The 22,222-nt window shown below is 41.8% G+C and overlaps 1 long non-coding RNA gene across 1 annotated transcript in view; it reads left to right on the top strand.

Annotated features, from left to right (window-relative positions):
- LOC131380698 (uncharacterized) overlaps positions 1 to 8,454 on the top strand; it is a 31,042-nt gene extending 22,588 nt beyond the window's left edge. The window contains exons 4-5 of the long non-coding RNA XR_009208794.1: positions 4,677 to 4,833; positions 8,367 to 8,454. This is a non-coding gene — a long non-coding RNA (uncharacterized LOC131380698). The remainder of the gene's footprint in view (positions 1 to 4,676; positions 4,834 to 8,366) is intronic.
- The last annotated feature ends 13,768 nt before the right edge of the window (positions 8,455 to 22,222 follow it).

The raw sequence follows: 22,222 nt of genomic DNA, 5'->3' as shown, positions 1-22,222 counted from the left end.
AAGACCATGTATTTTTAAATACAACATGAAGCCTAAGTAGAAATCAACTTTCTCATCTGGCAATGCTGGAGGGAATTTCGAGACAGTGTTCTCTCAAGATACTATCTAGTTCAAGATCAGTTGAACTCAGTAGAGCCAGAATCCTGAGAGTCATCCATGACAGCTCCCTCTCCTCTCTGTTATCCCCACATCCAAGCCTGGTTGACTCTACCTCCAAAAATAGATCTGAAGTCAGTGCTCTGTTCTGCCTCATCCCTGCCATGTCCCTCATCCAAACTTCTATTTTCTCCCACTTGGACAACTGCAGAGCCTCTAGCTGGTCTCCCTACTTCTCCTTCCACTCTTGCACAAAGCTACCAAATTTTTTTTTTTTTTTTTTTTTTTTTTTGAGACAGAGTCTCGCTCTGTCGTCCAGGCTGGAGTGCAGTGGCACGATCTCCACTCACTGCAAGATCCGCCTCCTGGGTTCGCGCCATTCTCCTGCCTCAGCCTCCCAAGTAGCTGGGACTACAGGTACCCGCCACCACGCCCGGCTATTTTTTTGTATTTTTAGTAGAGACGGGGTTTCACTGTGTTAGCCAGGATGGTCTTGATCTCCTGACCTCGTGATCCGCCCGCCTCGGCCTCCCAAAGTGCTGGGATTACAGGCAAGAGCCACCACGCCCGGCCAATTTTCTTTTTCTTTTTTTTTTAAAGCGAATGTGTTGAAATCTGCCTATTGACTATTTTTTAAAAAGCAAAAAAACAAACAAGCAAACAAACAAAAAAGCAAATCGTACCTCTCATAAAGTCCACAGGGTTAATACGGCTGACAACGCTAGGCATGATCTGGCCTATGTCTCCCTCTCTCAATTAACTTCACCCTCTTTTCCCTCTCCATCTTTTGCTCGAAGGCTTAGGCTCAATTGAAAAAAAGCACCATGCTCTGTGTTTTCTTTGGACAACTTTTCAACATGTTCCCCCTGTCTGAGATGCCTCCCTACAGCCCCACCACACAGCCTACCCACCCACCCTCTGCCTAGTTACTTTCTAATTCTCTAGTCAAATCTCTCTTCCTCAAGGAAACCTTTTCTGACTTTGCAGACCACTAGAGACCCGCATCTTCATACCCTGTGCTTTACCTTCACAAGTCTTACCATTTTTTGTAATTTATAGCTTTGTTATTACCCTCACCAGAACAGAAGCGCAGGGAGGATTGAGACTGTGTAATTTCCACAACCAACTTAACCAAGAAACAGGGCTCACAAAGTTGCTGCTGAATGAATGTTGTTCTTGAAAAAACAGTGGAGCTTACGTCCCTAAATGCTTACAGATGGCTGCAAAAACAAAATAACATAAAACAAACAAACAGAAAACAGGTAAAGGATGCAGAAGCCACAGGTTAGAGGCATGAGCCATAGCTTCAATAGGATGCAACCATTATGGAGGCCTCCAAAAACCTGCAGGACAAATACAATATGAGCAACGGGCCTAGAGCTAAGATAACACCTTAAAAACCTGAAAAAGCTTAAAAATCTTTAAAAAACCTTCAATGACTATTCTACAATTTCACCACACTTGATGAGTAAAGATAAAATGAATGATTAGTGATGAGTCCATTGCCCCACCACCCCTTTTCATCTCAAATCTCTCCACCTGCACACCTACCCTTGCCACCATTCCTCCAATCCCACAGGGTGAGGCATCCTCCTCTTGTTTAAGGCCAACCCTTCCTCTCTTTCTCCTAATCTGATTCTTTCCCTTTTCCTTCCATTTCTCCCCAAATTACTCTCCTTTTCTAATATCTTCAACCTCTTCCTCTCTCTTAGTTCTCTTCCCAGCAGGCTTTGAACATGTTCAAGCCTCTGCCTTCAGAATATAAAATCTGCCCTTGACCCTGTCTCCCTCTCAAGTTGTGACCCTCTTTATTGAAAGAGCAATGGTACTCACTGCCTCCACCTCCTCACCTTCCCTTCTCCCCTCAGCAATCTGGCTCCTGACCCTGCTGTGTCATTGGAAAGGCTTCCATCAGGTTCACCAATGAGCTCCACATTTAAAACATTTGAAGGGGTAGTTTTTACTGTCTTTCCAGGCTACTCTGCTATACCTGGCAGTGTTGATGACTCTGTGCTCCTTGAAATTCTCTCCTCCTTTGTTACCTGTGCCCACAATCTCTCTTGGTTCTCCTGTATCATTTGTCTCAGTCTCCCAGAGCACCTCATTTTTAGATTGGCCCTATTAAAAATGGCGCTCCTTAGGGTTCAAGGAGCTACTTTTACTCTTTTCAGTTACTACCACCTGTTAACTAGTTACCACCTGTTAACTAGTTACCACCTGTTACCAGTTGTTAACAACTTCCAAACTGTTATCTCTCCAGAAGTTTGGATCGCTACCTCTCCTCTTGAAAGACTCAAAGGCATTTCAGTATTGACACGTCCCAAATTAAAATCACTGCCTGCCCACACCTCCTAATTCTCCTTCAATTTTCCTCATTTCAGGTCCTTGTGACCACACCCTATAGCATCACATCTGAGAGAGGAAGACATAAACATGGCCTCACACTTTTGAGAGAATTGAGAGAGGAGAAGGGGAGGAACATAAAAAGTTTCCATTTTAAGAATTCCATCCAGGACCTTCTACCTTTTCTAAATTAGTATTAACAATTGCTAATGTGAAAATTATCAAGCTGAGTGGCAAGGGTCAAAGGAAAACTACGCTGTGTGCTGACTTCACGAGCCCTTGCACCTTGAGAGGGAATTTTGTCTCATTTATGTGCCCTTGGGTTTATTACTTATTCAGTAATAAACCTGAACAAGGTTTATTAAATAGGTATGAAATACAAAATACCTATTTAACACCAATGTCCACTCTGAAAGACCTGGGGGAGGAGAGTAATCGAGGGTACAAAGTAGAATATGAATATGGAAAAGCTAGTATCTGTTGAGTGTTCCTTGTATACCAGGCACTGTGTAAGTAATGTTCATGGATGACCTCATTTTACCCTCACAGCTCTATGAAGGTGCAATAGCTCTCATTTTACATGTGAGGAAGCAAGTGCTCAGAGAAGTTAAGGGACAGGCCAAAGTTACTCATGCATGTGGAGGTGCAGAATTTAAATCCAGCCCTGTCTTCCTTTTTTTTTTTTGAGACAGAGTCTCGCTCTGTCACCCAGGCTGGAGTGCAGTGGCGCCATCTTGGCTCACTGCAGCTCCACCTCCCAGGTTCATGCCATTCTCCTGCCTCAGCCTCCTGAGTAGCTGGGACTACAGGCGACCGCCACCACGTCTGGCTAATTTTTTGTATTTTTAGTAGAGATGGGGTTTCACCATGTTAGCCAGGATGGTCTTGATCTCCTGACCTCGTGATCCACCCGTCTCGGCCTTCCAAAGTGCAGCCCTGTCTTCCTTAAATGCCCGGAAACAATCCTTGCTATTCTATGGTCCCCTAATTACAAACTGAAACCTCATGTCTCACTTTCTGCATGGTGCCTGTTGTCCTCCCCTTCACCGTGCCTCTCATATAGTTTCAAGGCACTCATCTCTTTGTCAGTTTGAAAGAGGTGCAGCCATTTCACCTTATTTGGTTTCAAAGATCAGCATGCAATCTGTAAAACGGAATGTTCCTCTCAAAAGGTAAAGATTAGAAAGTTTCCTGACCTGCCCAGGTAGCAGAAGGGAAGGTTGCAGTGTTCTGAATCACATCAACAAACAGGGCTAATGCATGTTGTGTGCTAGTTTTTTTCCAGGCATCTGCAAGGTCATTCTGTAAATTGGGGTTAGCTAGTGAGAGAGCAAGACATAAATATGGTCCCACAATTTTGAGAAAATTGAGGAGAAAAAGAATACACGAAGTTTCCACTTTAAGAATTCCATCCAGGGCCTTCTACCTTTTCTAAATTGGTATTAACAGTTACTAATGTGAAAATCATCAAGCTGAGTGGCAAGGGTCAACGCAAAGCTAAACTGTATGTTCACTTCAAGAGCCCTTGTGCCTCAAGAGAGGATTTTGTTTTGTTTATGTGCCCTTAGGTTTATTACTTGTTCAGTGCAATCCAAGTCCACACACCCACACTTTGTAATGACTTCCCTGTTTTCACTTTTCAACATGAATTAAAAACTTTCTTATATGAGATATGTCTTAGCATCACCCTAGTTTCCAAATCAGAATGTTTCAAGGAAAAATTTCCAAAAGATTCAGGCCATTCCTCCACTTTAAGTTCAATAATTCAATGATAAAAGTAAAATGAAGAAATAAAAACTCATAACAGTGCCCTACTTGTATTACTCGAGGGATTATTTGCCTACTTAGAAGGAGACATCAGTCACGGCAAATGTCTAAAATATGTCTTGTCTAAATCCACCCTGGAGGAAGAAAGGATTTCTCACTTTACTAATTAGAAATGGGTCAGATGGAGCCATGAATTAAGCTCACATCACAACACTACTATGTAGTATGCAAACGTCCGCAAAGGCCAATGCCCTTCAGGTACTTGTAGAAAAGAATGGGCTAGCATTTTCCTTAAAAGAGCAGTGCTCAAAGTGTGTGCTTCACAAAGAGATAATGAAAAAGCAAACGAGAGATATTAACCATGCCCCTGGGATCCACTTTGGTTATATTCTACGTAGGCAGAAATATTCTGATCTCCAAATTCCCCTTGGAATACTGCATTATAGAGTTTGATTCTACTCTCTCCTTAGTGTCTTCCTACGGGTATTTTATCACTCATTCATCCAGAAGCTTCCAGCAAGTATTTGTTGAATGACTGCTGTGTTCCAACTACTGTGCTAAGCACTTGAAATAAAATGTAAAAGAAGGGAGGCACGATTCTTATTCTCCAGAATCGTCACTCTAGAGGTAAGACATAAAATTTACAAGTAAGATCCAAGTGCTGAGAAAGACCCAGCCACACCCAGAGCCAGAAGAGGCACATCCTAAACAGAAAACTAAAGCCAGAGGCAGAAGGAGAAGTTAGTATTCCTGGAACCCACCAGTGAGGCAGGGAGAGGAGAAGAAAAAAATAAGGCCTTGGGATATAATTGAGCACCTATGGCTACACAAGCCACTCTCCAAGGAGCCATGGATTTTCTGTTCTTCTACACTTTCCACAGTATTTTTCAAACAGTAGTATATCAAGGTATCTATTTACGAATTGTGACCAACATTGTGTAATGACAGAATTAGCCAGAATAGAAAATATTGACTGGGTGCAGTGGCTCACACCTGAAATCCCAGCACTCTGGGAGGCTGAGGTGGGTGTTCGAGAGGTCAGGAGTTTGAAACCAGCCTGGCCAACATAGTGAAACCCCATCTCTGCTAAAAATACAAAAATTAGCTGTGCGTGGTGGTGCATGTCTGTAATCCCAGCTACGCTGCAGGCTGAAGCAGGAGAATCGCTTGAACCTGGGAGGTGGAGGTTGCAGTGAGCTGAGATTGCTCCACTGCATTCCAGCCTGGGTGACAGAGCAAGACTCTGTCAAAAAAAAAAAGACATTGCATGGAGTAAGGGTTATTATTTCTGAAATCTGCGATTTACTTATGTGTGCACACATGTGTTTATGAGTTCAGAGCTTCTCAATCTCAGCTGCATTATGCTCTCGGCATACATCTTTGTCGTGGGGGGCTGTCCTGTCATCATTGTTTGTTAGCAGCATTCCTGGCCTCCACCAGATGCCCACAACATCTCCCCGCAACTTCAGCTGGCACAACTACAAATGTCTCCAGACACTGCCAAATATCAAGCACTGTGCTAACTATGAAATGCTTCTGACAATAGATCATGGCCTCGAAATTTTGAAAGCCACCAGATTACGGGATGAGATTTTATATTCTCTCATGCTTCTCCTCTACCCCTATTTTCACTCTGAACCCCTTGAAGAAGTGGCATCCTCCACTTCCCACCCTCATTTTCCTGTCTCATCTGCCATCTCTTCCCCTTTTCACATTATTTTCTCTCTCATCCTTTCTCTCTTACCCCCACCCTCTCTACAAAATAAAGAGCAAACTAGCTCCCTAAATAGCATTTTGGAAACCTGGGATAGTTCTCTTTGTAGACAGGGCCTGCAGGAGAAAGCAGCAGTGCCTGCCTCAGGCAGCACGCACCTCCCGGCACACTGCGCTCACTTAATGGCTATCACACAGGTGTGTGTTTCTGGGTTCAGGATTCTCTCTCTCTTTTTTTCCTCCTGGTCTTTTTTTAGGTATTCTGCATGTATATTCAGCAAACTAGATGTTGTGGAAAGAAACATCATCCTCTGGCCAAACATTTGGAAGAGAAAAGAGTGGGTACAATAATCCAGGAGACATTTAAAAATACATGCTAGGCAAAAGAACTCAGAGGCATTAGGAGTAGTGGGGAGCCCAGGAATGACCCAACAGGTCTTTTTCTTCCCTAATTTATTTGCTTCCTCTGATCTGTGATGCCCCTCTGCTCCCCGCTGCGAGCATCTGCTGCCTGCCTCCCACTCACACCTCCCTCCCCGTGCAGAGGACGGTTCTCGGTTCTTGGTTACGGACTCTCGCTCTCCCCCAGGAGGCTATGACGTGCCCCCTGCTATGTGCATCCACCATGCCTTTCTCTCTCCTCTCCTGCTGTTCATGTGTCCACCGTCGCTTTCTCTTTCAAGAAGTCCTCATCCTGACTTCTTTCCTAAAAGCTGGAGCTTTTTCATTTTTCTCAGTCTCCGTGCACACTCTCAGCTTCCCTCTGCTCTTTCTTGCCGGTCCGCAGTCTGTGATCAGGTTTTCTCCTTCTTCTCCCTCTGGAATGAATGAAGTGTTTTCCTTATTTTCCTGTTTACTCCTCATAAACACACACAAACACATGCATACAAATACTTCTCTACTCGAAATATTCTATGATCATGCCAATAGAAAGCGGATGAAAAGAAATAGTCTCCTTCTGAAGAGCTTTAAAAAAAAAATGCAACTCTGTTCAAACTTGCTTGTTCTCTATTTGCTTGCTGGTTTATCACTCGCAGACTATGAATTTCTACAGAGAATGCAGGTCACACCTCTTCCGTTCTGAGAGTTCATTGTGGCCAATAAATATTTTTTTAAAAGGAAAAATCATAAGCAACGCAGGTAGCACAGAATCTAAGGATCCCCAGCTAAACCCCTGAACATGCTGAGCTTCCCTTCTCTTTGTCCCACTGCCTTGACAAAAGTACCATTAAGCAGACTTCATTGTGTTTCTCTCGCTCATTTGCCTGTCAGAGGATGGGAAGCCTTTCAAATGGGTCATATTAGTAGCTGTTGTGGTTCTACCTTTCTCCACCTGGGCCCACCAGATAATGATAATGAGGCCACGGTGTATTTGCATAGACATTTCAGAACATTTGCACCCGTTACTCCCTTAGCAGCTTATAATAAACCCAGGAGGAAGGAAAAGAAAGCAAAAGAAAAGCACACATTCACACACACAACTTTAAATGATTAACTACTGCAAGCTAGGGCCCCTTAGGGGCTTCTAAATACGGGATCTCATTTAATGCTCACAAAGTTGCTAAGCTGATCCACGCTCAGAAGGACGAAGAATTTGGGACTTATCCAACTGGCGCATGGTGGAGTCAGGTTTATTCACTCACCCATTTGACAGGGCTCAAGGCAGGCTACACTAAGACATGGCACCGCTCAAGCCTGTAATCCCAGCACTTTGGGAGGCCGAGGCGGGCGGATCACGAGGTCAGGAGATCGAGACCATCCTGGCTAACACGGTGAAGCCCCGTCTCTACTAAAAATACAAAAAATTAGCCGGGCGAGGTGGCGGGCGCCTGTAGTCCCAGCTACGCGGGAGGCTGAGGCAGGAGAATGGCGTGAATCTCGGGGGGCGGAGCTTGCAGTGAGCCGAGATCGCGCCACCGCACTCCAGCCTGGGCGACAGAGCGAGACTCCGTCTCAAAAAAAAAAAAAAAAAAAAAAGACATGGCACCTTGGCATACTGAGTATTTTAAGATGAAGGAATTTGAGAGAACTGCAGAAGCAGGAAGGTCTCTCTGGCTTACTCTCTCCTTTCTCCTCTGAAACAGGTTGTAAAATCTCAAAAGAATTTCTGGTCTTCTACTCAAAGCAGATCATAAAACCTCATGAGAGAAATGCCCTCCCTATACCCAGAAGAAAGGAATGTCTGCCTCTCTGAAGACACAGGAAACAGAGAGAAGCAGCAGAACCAACAGGCCTTGCTAAGTTCTCCCCATTTTATTACCATTAAATCATCCTTATTTTTTCTTCAGTGATATTTCCCCATTACAGTTTACCTCTTCATCAAAACTAAGCATAAAAATACATAAGTTTACCTGTTTCTTTGAGTCATTTCCTTATGAAGGCCCTCATGTCATATAAAGCTTATTAAATATGTGTATGTCTTTCTCCTGTTCCTCTGTCTTTGTCAGTTTTATTTCCAGATCCAGCCATGGACCCCAAAATAGTTGAGGAAAATCCTTCCTCCCCTACAGTTTCTGGCAACCATGAAGAGACAGCTAAGACTACACTCATTTCAGAGCATGCAGGTAAATCCTAAAATAACTGACAAAAAGCCAACAAAAGGTAAGAATTCTTTCCAAGTCAGATCTCCTGGATCTCTGTCTGCAGTGTTTGGTGAAGAGAGGAAGGTAAAGATTTCTCTTTGTCCCTTCCTTTCCAAATTTAGATTAGCAAGAGAAAGACATTTGTTTGGGTTGTGATTCCGAAGGCTTCTGTGTCAGGTAAAACCTAAGTAAATGTATGTGCTTTTCTCTTCTTAATACGTTTTTTGTTATAGGAGCCTTAGCCATGAACCTAGTGATGAGCGAGGAAAATATACTTCTTTTCCCCATCTACACATTCAGGAGCTATTTATTTTTGAGGCTTGCCTGTCAGCCTGGCACTGTTCTAGGTCCTGAATTTCATGCGGCCTTTGTGGTAAGAGTGCAGAAATTATACCATTTAGAGCAAAAGATTGCTCACAGATACACACAGCTCACATTACCAGCAATGAACAGAGGGAAGAAAAAAAAAAGCTAGGATCACCCTCATTAGTTTCCAGAGAACTTAGCCATACATGCCATGAAGAAAACAACGAAATCTGTACCATGGTTATCAAGGATTCTGTCAGAAATCCCTGTTTTGAATTTTCTGCCTCCGGTGCCAGGGAAAGCCTCCTTTATGAAAGAACAACTTTCTAAGTCCCTGTTTAATAAGTCTCAGAGAAGAAAAGCCTGCCAGTAATGACTCAAACTCAGAGTATAAACGCGAAACCGATTGCCTGACCTGCTCTGCTGGGCCACACGGCCCTGCCACCCCCACGCACCTGGAAAGCCATCCTGGGTTGCATTTCCCTCCCACCCAAGGGCTACATGTTGTCTGTAATAACCTTTCCTGTTAGGACACACACAGCTGTCTCGGTGCCTTCCACTTTCCAGTGTTTATGCCTTTCTCTTCCGGCCTAGGCAAAGCAAACGACTGAGATAGTTGCCTTATTATTATGAGGAAGGAAATGTTCCTCAAGCTGGGAAGAGAGGTGAGCAGAATGTTCCACGTTAACTACTTTGGAAGCCCAGAGAAGCTGTGCTCCTGCGCGTCCTCCCACTGGGTCCCCACAAGCCGAAGAACTGCCAAAGGGAGTCAACACCATTTGGATCCTATAAAGAAGCTACTTACAACTGTGAATGTGGAGGAAGATAATGAAGGGAGGCCAGGAAGCACTCAGCAAAGTGATAATAGGGAAATTATGACATCTGTGGCCCCGTTTGGTCTCTAGTCAATAAAGCACGCAGCCCAAATAACTCTCCCATTTCCCCAGAACTGTTGGAAACAGGGCTGATCCCACTAATGGAAAAGCCTTGGAAAAAAGATCTAGAAAAATCCATGTTCCAGCTCACACTAAAGTCAGCCTGCCATCGTCTCCCTCACCCTAAACAACGTAAGCTGCGACACAATCGCAGGCCACCATTTCACAGCCCTCACGCCGTGCATATTCACCTGCTTCTGTGGCCCTTTTTCAGTTATATCTGTATGCAGTGCAGGATATATTTTTTTTCCTCTAAGATCTAACTTAAAAGGAGAGGGCTGCTCTCTTTAAAATCACATTACAAACATTCATCTGAGCTTTTCTAGTATCTAATGTTTATACCTCTCCTTTCTGACCTAGCCCAAGAACATGGCACTTTTCCTCTACTGGGAGAGGAGAGGAGCCTTTTAGCTGAGGATGAGTGAGTTAAACACAGATGATGACAGTAATATCGTCTTTGGAAAGCACTAGGGGAAAGCCTTACACACTGCAGGCAACGCTTTTTTTTTTTTTTTTTTTGGTTCACAAAACTGAAAGGAAAGCCTTAAAAAAGAGAAAAGAGGCTGGGCACGGTGACTGCACCTGTAATCCCAGCACTTTGGGAGGCCGAGGTGGGTGGATCAACTGAGGTAAGGAGTTCGAGAGCAGCCTGGCCAACATGGTGAAACCCTGTCTCTACTAAAAATATAAAAATAAGCTGGGTGTGGTGGCGAGTGCCTATAATACCAGCTACTCAGGAGGCTGAGGCGAGAGAATTGCTTGAACCCAAGAGGCAGAGGTTGCAGTGAGCCGAGATTGTGCCACTGCACTCCAGCCTGGGTGACAGAGCGAGACTCTGTCACAAAAAAAAAAAGAGAGAGAGAAAAGAGCAAAACTCAAATACAAAAACTTGGGTTTGGGGAAGTAAATAAACCAATCTTTTAGCATGAACATGTGAAACCAACTCTTGATTAATAAAGATCAAAATATGAGTAACAGAGAGTGAGTTGTCTTCCACCATCATGGTATCTCTGGAAATGCATCCTGGGAACAGGTCTGCCACATTAATGAGAATCAGGACTGTTGTCATATAATTTCTAATTTGAGCCATGTCTCAATATGTAAGTAACCAGCTAACACAACCTTAATATTTCTTCAGCTACAATCTGAATTTTATTTTAGTCAGTCACCAAAGAAGAGAGAATATTGTCATACCATGTTGAGGTAATGTGCCTTTAAAAAGAAATTCAAATATTTAATGGTTTGTCCTACAAATCAACAGGAGGCACTACTTGAAGAGTGGCATGAGCTTTGGAACACAAGTACACTCACTCTCAAATTCAATATAAAATGTAATTTTCCACAGAAACACTGCCCAGAAAGCCAATAAGGGGACATCTAAAACTGAGACTTTACTTTATTCTGTACATTCACACACACACACACACACACACACACAAACACACACATCACCTTTACTTAGAAACTATTCTGTCAGAGATGCTGGGATATTTTTTACAAAACCAAACAAAGACTATATGGAGAAAGGGTTTTTTATTTTTAGCAGAACATAGAAAAATGATGTAATGTTAAACTAGGACAAGGGACACGAGTCTATGCAACTCATACACACCTAATGAGGGCTTGATAGCCAAGAGAACAGGAGAGAAAGCATAAGGAAGAAAAGATACAGGAAGATACAGTACGAAATGTATAAATCGTCTGAATTGTCTGAATGACAACAGCCATTTTATCTAAAGTGGTTATCAAGAACAATTTCATAACTGATGCACATTTTACTGGTGCCCTATCACCATGCAAAAAGATTCCTGGGTTTGTTAAGAGGAGCATTCCAATGATGATAACCCTATTCATCCATGTACTTTTCATCTCAGTTGTAAATTATACGGTGATGATATCTATGGCTCCTAAATGCTCAGCCTCAGAGGTGGATGGGAAGATGAAACGCAGGGAGCTGGATTTGGAGGACAAGTCCTGCATTAGAGTGGGAATTAGGGATTCAATAACTGGAGATGGTCTCAGATTAGGAAACAAAGAGGGAAAGCCCAGTACAATGGAAGTAGAAGAATAAAAGGGGTGATTAGGAAATAGCTAGAAACTGATCATTTCCCAAGAGAAAGAAAGAATGGCAAACTGTTAGTCTAACTAGAGTCTAACCACATCTATAGACAGTTTGGGGAGAATATGCAAGGGTAGACCACAGATACAAATGGGTAGCCTGAAAGATGGGTTCAGTTTGCTGACATGTTTTGTTTGGCTTGAACAATTTATTTAGCTTAAAATTCTTCTGATTGGCAATTTGGGCTGGGCTTAGCTGGGTGGTTTTTCCAGCCTTGGCTGGGCTTCTTTCCATGTCAGCTGCAGGTTGGGTAGGTGGCTTTGATGATCTTGGCTGGGCACCGTCCCATCTCTAGACTAAAACTGAGCTCATTCAACTCTGGCCTGTATGGTCTTTCATCCTCCAGTAGGGCCGGCCTGGGCTTATTGAGATGGCAGTTGGTCGGGGTGCCAAGAGAGTAAGAGGAAGCATACATGAACTTCACACAGTGAATCTTGTCACTTCCACATCATTATATTTTCAAAGTAATTCACAAGGCCAGTCTGGGTTTAAAAGATAGAGAAGCAGATTTCACCCCTTGATGAGAGGAGCTACGAAGTCCCATTGCAAAAGGGAGTAGATATTGGGAGGTATGAGCAATTGCAGCCATTTTTGTAAGCTAACTCCCACATCTGGTAACTAAGCCTGAATTTCTGAGTGGCAATAATCATCTACGTCCAAGTTACAGCCACTTCGCCTAAATGACTAGGCCCACTGAGATTCCTGGCACTCCTTATTATCTCCCTCTTGTTATAACCAGCCAAATGGACATATTTATACTTCCTGCTTGTCCCCCATTATGTTCTCATTTTTAAGGCAATAGATGGGGAAAGAAGTGAGCAAATAAATCCTTCCCAGAATGTTAAGGGATCTATCTTTTTGATGTGCTTCTCCTTCTTTACATTCATAACAGAAAATCTCTCATAATCATTTCTTTTGAGCCCACTTGCACTAATACTGTTTATAAATGCTGACATCTAATAACAATAAACACCATTTCTGGGGGACAAAATCACCCACAAAGATTCCTTTTAAGGGCATCATGGCCTAGGTATGGCACATAAGGACCTCAAAGCCAAAAAGGTGTAGCTGATTGGCCCTTCAGTAGCACAGATCTGTCCACTGATAAGGAGCAGAAGGGATAAGTACATTTCAAAACACTGCTCAAAAATCTCTGGACTAGAAAAAGAAATTATTCACATCATCAATTTCCTAACCATCCTCCCCTTCTTCTATGACTAGCTGTTTCACCAGTGATTCCAGGCCAGGGAAATTACCCCTGCTATATCCATGGTCTGGCCATGCAATTTCTTCCTTAATACAAGTCCTTTCTCTTCTGCTTCTCTCACCTCCAAGTATAGAAATCTTATTCACCTTTCAGATTCAGCCCTAAGGCCATTTGGGCCTTCCTTGATTTCTCCCTCTCCATACCTTGTGCCTCACACCTTCAGAAGACATTGTACCAGTCTGCCTAATTTCATAGTTTTTATGTACCTACCCCCACCCTCTTTACCATGCAGTAAATTGCAATTGGAATAGTGCCCTTCTAATGTCTAGTATGATGTTTACACTGTAGATATTGAAAGACTTGTCACAGGAATAAGTGAATACATGATTTTAATCTTGGTTGAACAGCAAGGAGTATTTCCAACCCTACATTAATTTACACAGTGCTTTTTTTTCTGCTTCAAAAACCCTTGCACATGTAATCTCATTTTATTCCCCCCAGCAACCATGAAACTTCACTAAAAGAAATAGGACTCCACTTTTGGATTAAAGAATGCAAACCCAAAATAGCCAAATGATTTGTCTGCCAACGAGATAATGACCGACTGGGCTAGGATAAGATTACAGATCTCCTGGCTTTTAGTTCAATGTTGTTCTTTCCCCATAAACTCAGTGACAGCACTCTAATTTTAAAATTAAATATAAACCAAATGGCATTATGGAGCCAGCTTCCAAGATGTCAAAGGTTATTTGGATCCCATGATGCCTCAAATATGGAAAATTCCTTGGGTTGGATTCTGTAGGTGTCCGCAGCAACTAACGATGAACATGCTCAAAGGTCCTCCCTCCTAGTGATTCCCATCAATAGTTAATTTTTAATGAAGTAGAAATGGAAAGTAAAAATAGAATACAAAACAGCTCTGCAAACAAGTCTTTGCAGATGGCCCTTTACTATACTTTCATTTGAATGGTGTCTCAATACAACCCTGAGGGGTAGCTTCTTGTCACTCCCATTTTACAGATGAAAAAGTTGTAGGGGAAAAGAAATATCTTCTTTTCCATCTCTAGGTTCCTGGCTGAGCTCCTGTGGCAAAAACAAAAACCACAAAACAACAACAACAGCAGATTAACAAGAGAGGAGCATCCAAATTTATTTAATGAGCTTGACATGACATGGGAGCCTTCAAAAATGAAGACCCAAAAAAATCAGGAAAACCTGCGTATTTTTATGCAGGTTGATGAGATGTAGAGATGAAGAAATGGACAGCTGTGGAGAAATATGGTTGAACAAAAGGGGTACGAGAATGGTGATAAACTGGGAGAACTCAACACGTCCTGTTTGTTCAGATTCTTCTCTGTGTCCTTGTGTTTTCACAGATAAAGATGGTTTTTGGGGGGATTTTGGTGTTTTCTTCCAGGCATATGGAGGATACTCTTCGAAAAAGAGTCTTATGACCTGCTTCAGGAAGAAGGGCAGGAGAAGTTCAGGGAGTGACCTTCCGACTTCTGCTGTTTTCTCAAGTGCCAATGTGCCATATCTTGAGGTCGCATGTCCTGAATCCCATCAAAGTCAAGGCTCAAGAGGTTAAATAACTTGGCTCAAAGCCACATATTTAGAGATAGTAGGATAAGGACTTGAGCCCAAATGTCCCTGCAAATCCTGTGCCACCTACCCACTGGTAGTGAAACACTTTTTAATATTCTACTTCATGAAAATTCCAAAGCAATTCAAAGAGCTCACTCTTTCTGCCCTTTCTCCCCTCCCTATCTTTCTGCAGTCACTGGTGGCTTGATGCCAACAACTTAAATGGGCAAACAATGTAATAGTATTTACCTGCAGACAGTTAGTTGAGTGAAGCAATTAAGAATACTGTCTTGGAAGGCAGGCATGTGAATCTAAACTGTGACCTGGCCTTCCCTGGCTGTGTGATTGGGGTCAAGTTAGTTACTCTACTCTTCTTTATCTGTATGGTGGGCCTGAGAAGCATAAGTGCTTCCTGGGGTTGTTGTGGGGATTAAATGAGATAATTTTCATAAAGGGCTTGGCATAGTGCTTGGCATATAGTAATGACGGGGTGCAGGGAACACTATTTCAAAGTATGACACCTTGGCATTCTGGCATTTAAGCCTAAGGAAACTGAGAAAAACCACAAAAGCAGAAGGGTCATTCTCTGACTTGCTCACCTTTCTCTCCTGAAAGACAGCCATAGAGAAATTCTCTATTCCCTGAAGTTAGGTTTTTAGACCCTTATGTGGCCGATGTCCTGCCAAACAGCTAGAGGAAAGAAATGAAGGTGCAAAGATGCCAAGAAGTATCTGCGCAAACAGACCTTGCAGAATTCTCCCCAGTTTATTACCATTAGATCACGTCCTTTTGTTCTCCAGTCACTCCCCTACATGACTTTTCATTAAAACACACAGTTTTCCCTGGGTCTTTGGTTCTTCATTTCTGGAGTTTCCCATGTCATGTAAAAATTTGGTTAGGTAAATTTGTTGTGCTTTCATCTTGTTAATCTGTCTTTTGCTATAAGGGTGGCGGCCATGAGCCACCCTCTTTCCTATAGTAAGTTCTCAATAGCATTGATAATGATAATGATGATATTGTTGATGCATTAATAAGAAACTACTAACTTATGATATTTAATACTGATGGGTCCGTAAGACAAGCATTTTGTGAAAAATAGCTCCAATCAGTTATCTCATTTGTCTGAAAAGCAGTGATCATAGAATGAATGTGTAAACCATGAAATGATTGTTTTAGGAGACTGGGGGATTATGATATGTATGTTAGATATGAGTTCTAAATTTCTCTTCAAAGCATCAATATGTCAGTATGTTCAATTCTTTGCCTTCTACTTTTAAACTTAACTTCCTCGTAAAGCAACCTTTTTCGATTACCTACTCCACCCTGGTTCATTCCAATTACCTGCTCCACCCTGATTCATTCCGATTACCTGCTCATTCTCTACCCTGATTCATTCCGATTTCCTACTCTGCCATAGCCATTTTTCCCCTCAAACCACTCACCCTGACACTCTCTTTAAATTAGCCAATCAGAGTTAGTTTAGCCTGTGTGGTCTAACCCTAGCCAATAGGGGAATGACACAGCAGCAGGGGCCACATGCCTCAGGGATAAGAACGCCTTCCCCTCCCTTGTCCAAGTGTGCACTCACCATTGCTCCATCTGTAAGGGCACACCCTTCTATAGAAGTACATTGCCTTGCTGAGAATTAAAAAGAAAAACTTATATTCGAGTCCTATTTCTTTTGTGGCACCGAAACTTTACTTATAACATGTAAATGTTTGTCACTGATTCATTTATTCACCAGAGATAGATAGATGATAGATAGATAGATAGACAGACAGACAGACAGACAGATAGATAGATAGATTGCTGTATTAGGAATTGGTAGTGTGAACAAAGTAAGACATAGTTTTTCAAAAAGCACACAATTTCAAACAAAATATTTGACACAGGGAAATAATTAGCATTTATTAAATAGCATTACATGTTAAGAACTTCACATACACTTTACACATATTAAATCATGTAATACATAGTAATCCTCTGAGTTAGATCCATTTTACAGAGGACGAAACAGACAAATTAAGCAACTTGCTTAAGATCATACAAGTAATAAGAGGCAAAACTGAGACCCAAACTCAGGGAGTCTGACTGCAAAGCCAGAACCCTCTAGTATTCTATCTCTCTACGGGGACTCAATAAACATATCTTGAAATAAATGAAGATTTGCAATAAGAGAAATAAAGCCTTGATCAGAGTGTTCTCAAGGTGTGAAGATGTTGTAAAGTCAGTAGGGATGGTCTCTACTGGGTAGGGGTAGGTGAACACCCTGACACAAAGCAGAGAAGGCTCACAGAGAGGCCTTAGGAATATTCCAGATAATTAAGGTGGGAAAGGGCATTTCAGGGGGAAGTTACATCTGCAAAGCTTCAAAGTTGCCACAGAAAAATACATCCAGGATCCCAACTTGGGAGGCTCGCAACATTTCTCTTTACATAAAATTGGATCAAGGATCCTCTTATCACAATCAAGTCAGAGAGGGCCATCAAAGGTGGGGTGAGGAATAAAAACAAAATCTTAGGCATCCCAATCAGCTAATCAGTTCTCATAGCCAAGGGGACTCTGGAGAAATCTTAAAAACTGAGTTCCCAGCCATGAAGAGATGGGAGATTAGATATACCTTATTTGTTGTACCCACTTACTTGCTAACTGACATTGAACTTTCTTTCCTAAGAGTTAGACAGCAACCAGCCCAGCCAGCCTCCCCTCCCTTTTTGTGGTTTCAAAACAACTGACCAGCATTCCTTTTTGATAAGAGACCATCCGCCATGGACTCATTCTGGACTCATTACTAGGCAGGACATAGGATGCCTCTATGTCCTCTGCTTCACTTTATATCTATTCTAATTTTAATGCATTTAAATGTGAAGTTTATACCACAAAGGGAATGTGGGACATATATAACATACATGTTTTCTTACTATACATGTAAGTGTGCATCTTTTGTGAATATTAATAGCTCCTCCTATAACCTGTTGGATGTGTTTCCTTTGTCAATCCATTCAGCATAAATTCCTGTCTCACTCTTCCCTCCCTTGAAATGCCTCCTTCTGGTTTCTGCCTGAGGCTACACTTCCCAGCCTGCAGGATGGTCATCTTGCAATCTCCAACCCTTTATAAGAAATAAGCCTTATAAACCACATCATAAACCATAAACCACATTTATGAACCTCGTGATTCTTCAGTTGACAGGGGCAGGAGGTCCCTCCATCTGTCCCACTTACCACAGCTATGAGGACCTCAGGGGGCCCACTTTCTTACACAGTGCTCTGTATTAATAGGCTCTGGATAAAGAATAATGCCTCCTCTTCCAGCTGGACAAGGACTAGAAACAAAGTGGGAACAGAACCTCTGATGTTAAATTGTACAGCAAAGGTAGACACTTATGGAGATAAGGGTTAGGAAGGAGTGATGGGGGAAAAGGTTGAAACACTAGTAGCCAGGATTCTTTTTATTCAAAATGTTACTAGAACCTGTTCTTCCCCCAAGAATTCTCCTGGCCCCAGGGTAAGGCATTTTGCTTTACTTTCCCCATTCTATTCCACTTACTTCTAATGATTTTTTTTTTTTTTTAATCTTTTACATTGGAGGACTGGGAAAGTGAAAAGAAAAACTCTGCATCCACTAAATCACACTCTACCCCCGCCTAAGCCATTTGCACCAGCCCCAGGTGAAGCCTTCACTTTTAAATGCAGAAAAGGAAAAGGAAGCCACTCAGAGATGCTGATCTTAGGTCTCTGAGCTCTCAAAGGACTGCCAGAAGATACATCTACATTTCAAAGGAAAACCAAACTCAGACTCCCTGAGTCTTTGTAGGAAGACCTGAGTTAAGAACTCTAGGATAGAGTCTGGATTATTGGGAGAAAAAGGATTCAGCTGGCAGAAAAGAATGGGAGATTGACACCTGGTAAGGAAACCTCGCGAAATATTGAAAGTCGCTCACCGGCCTCTGAGATGTTTGTAGACCCCTAGTGGTTAAGGAGACCCAAAATGAAAACCAACTTTCTAGTAGGTTTTCATCAACTCAGCAGATGCCAGTCCTGGCAGATAATGGCACCAATCAAAAGTCCAGCCACCTCCTCCCACTAATGCTTTGGGTCTCTGTAGGCTCCTTGGACCTTAGTGAGTACACCCAGAACAAACACACAACCAGTTGTAGCTACATGAGTAGCCTAAGAAAGCCCTAGGATCTCTCTTATTGTCAGAGACTAGGTTTCTGCATCCTGGCAGACAGACAACTTCAAATAAAAAATACGTTTAGTTACAGAAAAAAAAAAATGAAAGTTTCTTGCACACTGGACATTTTGATCCAAGATTCGTACCTCGTATTCGTCCTCTGTATTCAAACAGCTGGAGTCTGTTTGACTCTAGGATTCATTCTTCTTCAAACCTAATATCCCGTCTGTCACCAAGTATCCTCACTTTCGAAATGTTAGTTTGGGGGGCACCTTAGCCTCTCTATTCTCTGCCATGTTATCATGCCTCTAAACTATTATAACCCACGTCACCCGGGATATTTATTTAAAATGCATGTTCCTGAGCCCATAGGAATCAGCCTCATCAAGTCCAAGTGCATGCAGTGTTCTTCCCTAATAACTTTCTGCAGCCCTGATCTCTCTGTTCTCTGAACTCTGCCTTCAGAGTGGGCCCTTCTTAGCCCAGTCTATAAACATTCGCCCATTACCTCTTAGGTGTGTAGGGAAGAAAAGACTTATTTTCTCACCATTAAATTAAGTTTGTCCTAAAGCTGCTTCCACACATATTTTAAGTTCAGACTGAAGGTTTATCTGTACATAGTGAACTGTGACCTACCATGATACATAAACAGCCTGTAAACTATTCTTGTAACACTGAGTCTCAGCCAATCACAGCAGCCAAACTTCAGTCAACCACTGGCAACCACCTATTCAAGCCAGGTTCAAATAAAGCATACACCTAGCTGTAACCCACCCAGCTGTTTCTGCACCTCACTTCTGTGTTCTGTACATCACTTTCCTTTTTCTGTCCATAAATGTGATCTGACCATGTGGCAGCCCTGGAGTCACTCTGAACCTATTCCGGTCTGGGGCTGCCCAATTCTCAAATTTTTCTTTGCTCACTTAAAACTCCGTTAAATCTAATTCCTAAAGTTTTTATGTTAACATCACCCAACGTTATGTTCATGGCCGAGACACCAATAACAGAAGACAGATTAACAGCAGAAAAAAGCATACAAATGTATTTAATGTAAGTTTACATAATATGGGAGCATTCAGAAATAAAGACCCCCCCAAAACAGGGAAACCTGTATATTTCTATGCTAGGTTTGATGAAGAGTGAACAGTCTTAGGGAAGTATGATTGGACAAAGCAGATATGACATGGCAATAAACTGGGGGAGACTTAGCAAGGACTTTTTATTCCAATTCTTTCTTTTCTTTTTTTTTTTTTTTTTTTTTTTTTTGAGACAGAGTCTCATTCTGTCGTCCAGGCTGGAGTGCAGTGGTGCAATCTCGCCTCACTGTAGCCTCCGCCTCCCATGTTCAAGCGATTCTCCTGCCTCACACCCAGCTAATCTTTGTACTTTTGTAGAGACAGGGTTTCACCGTGTTGGGTAGGCTCATCTCGAACTCCTGAACTCAAGTGATCTGCCTGCTTTGGCCTCCCAAAGTATTGGGATTACAGGCGTGAGCAACCGCACCCAGCCTTTTTATTCAGATTCTGTGAAGCATATCTGTGTCTTTGAGGATAAGGATATTCTTTTCCTCTGTGGTAGAAAGAGTACCTCTTGAATAAGGGTCTTATGACCTTCTTCAGAGGGGAAAGAGCAGGGGAACAGGAGAGTGACCTTCCTACTTCTATCATTTTCTCAAATGCCAGTTGCCATATTTTGGGGTAGGATGATCTGAACCCCATCAGGTTATCATTGTGTTTTCCTAGCTAGAGCTTTACTTCTTCATGGGCAAGAACCATGTGTAAACATCTTTAACTTAGGAAATAGCAAAATAAATAAACATATTCTGTGCCAGCCACTGAGCTAAGAGGTTTCCCAGATATGTTCTCATTCACTTTGGACAAAAATTCTTGAAGGTAGTACGTCAAAGCATAATTTTCAAAATGTTCAAAACATTCTTCTTCTTTACAAATATATGGTGAGCGTGTATTGAATTTTATATAACTCATTATTTAGAAAACTAGCAGGATGACAAACTCAGTTCAAAAGAATTAGGAAAAACAAGAACGATAGGGCACCAGGTAGGGGAGAGGGAAAAAAAGAATGCTGAGCAATTATTGCTAAATTAGTAACAAAATTAGTTAATGTCCTACAAGGCAATAAACCCATAATTTGGGGGAAATCAAAAGACAATAATTAAAACAAATTTACCTTGAAGATCTGAATTGGCTTTTATTTACAATTCTAGAGTCAGGCAACATCTCATTCTATAAAGTAAAATAAGCATTCCAGTGATCCCAGCAGAGAAGGCTAGTTTTATAGACAGAAAAGGGCTGAGGAAAGCAGAAAATAGGAAAAAACAATCAGATAGGTCATTTTAAAGTTATTTTTCCTGTAAAGGTTAAAGTAGAGGAGATTTCCTTATCGTGTTGGCTAAAACTGGCTTCTTGGGAGATCTGGCTATTATCTATCTTGAGCGTGCGCACTCTCTCTTTTTTCTCTCTGTCTCTCGCTCCTGATTTCTGGGAAGGTCAGATAAGGGTCTTAGTTTCGGCATGTCAGCAGGGAACTCCAGCATGAGTGACACCATTTTGGTTTGATTTGTTGGGCCTAGTACAGAGCTCAGCCCAAACCAATGAATGGCCTTTTATAAATTTTATTTAACAGGAGCTATTTTCTCCACTGGACAGAAATACGTATTATCACATCTCAGCAGTTTTACAGAATTGTAAAATATATGGAACCTATTCAATTATGTAAGTTTACATTTCCCTAAATAGTCAGATGACTTTGAAGTGGGCTTTGTCGAAAATTTCATTAGCACAGCATTAAAAGATAACTTTATCTTCTTTCTGCCTTATTTCCTGTTTTGGAAGTTTTCTGTAACAGTAGGTATTATTTATTCCATTTTACAGGTGTGGAAGCTGAGGTTCAGAGTAGTTAAGTTCCTTGCCTGTGACTGCAAATAAGTAAAAGAGCCATGTATCAATGCTAAGGTTTGCTTGATTCCAAAGCTCATCTTTGTCCTATCATACTATACAGTTAGGTACCTTAAAGGTATTCAATAAATATTTCTAAATTTATTAGCATAGCAGTAACATCACATGGCTTAGTTTATAAAATATTAGCCAAGGAACATATAATAGTTAATACTTGTCCCTAAAGTTCTTAACTCACTGGCAAAGCTTACACATCAAGAAAAAAGCAAATACCATTATTTGAATGACAGTCCTTTAATTCCCGTTCAGATCCTGCATTTTAGAGAAGCAATCAAGATTGTCTTAGATGCTACCATATAGCATCTTAACTTTGTAATACTTAGATATTCATTGAACAAATATTGATCACCTACTGGATATCAAGAATCTTTGTTCCCCCTATAACACCATTCATGGTAAGATACTTAAAGGTAGATAAA

The sequence above is a fragment of the Hylobates moloch genome, unplaced genomic scaffold, assembly GCF_009828535.3.
Source record: "Hylobates moloch isolate HMO894 unplaced genomic scaffold, HMol_V3 SCAFFOLD_12, whole genome shotgun sequence".
NCBI classification, from domain to species: Eukaryota; Metazoa; Chordata; class Mammalia; order Primates; family Hylobatidae; genus Hylobates; species Hylobates moloch.
This window is presented reverse-complemented; position numbering and strand designations above follow the sequence as displayed.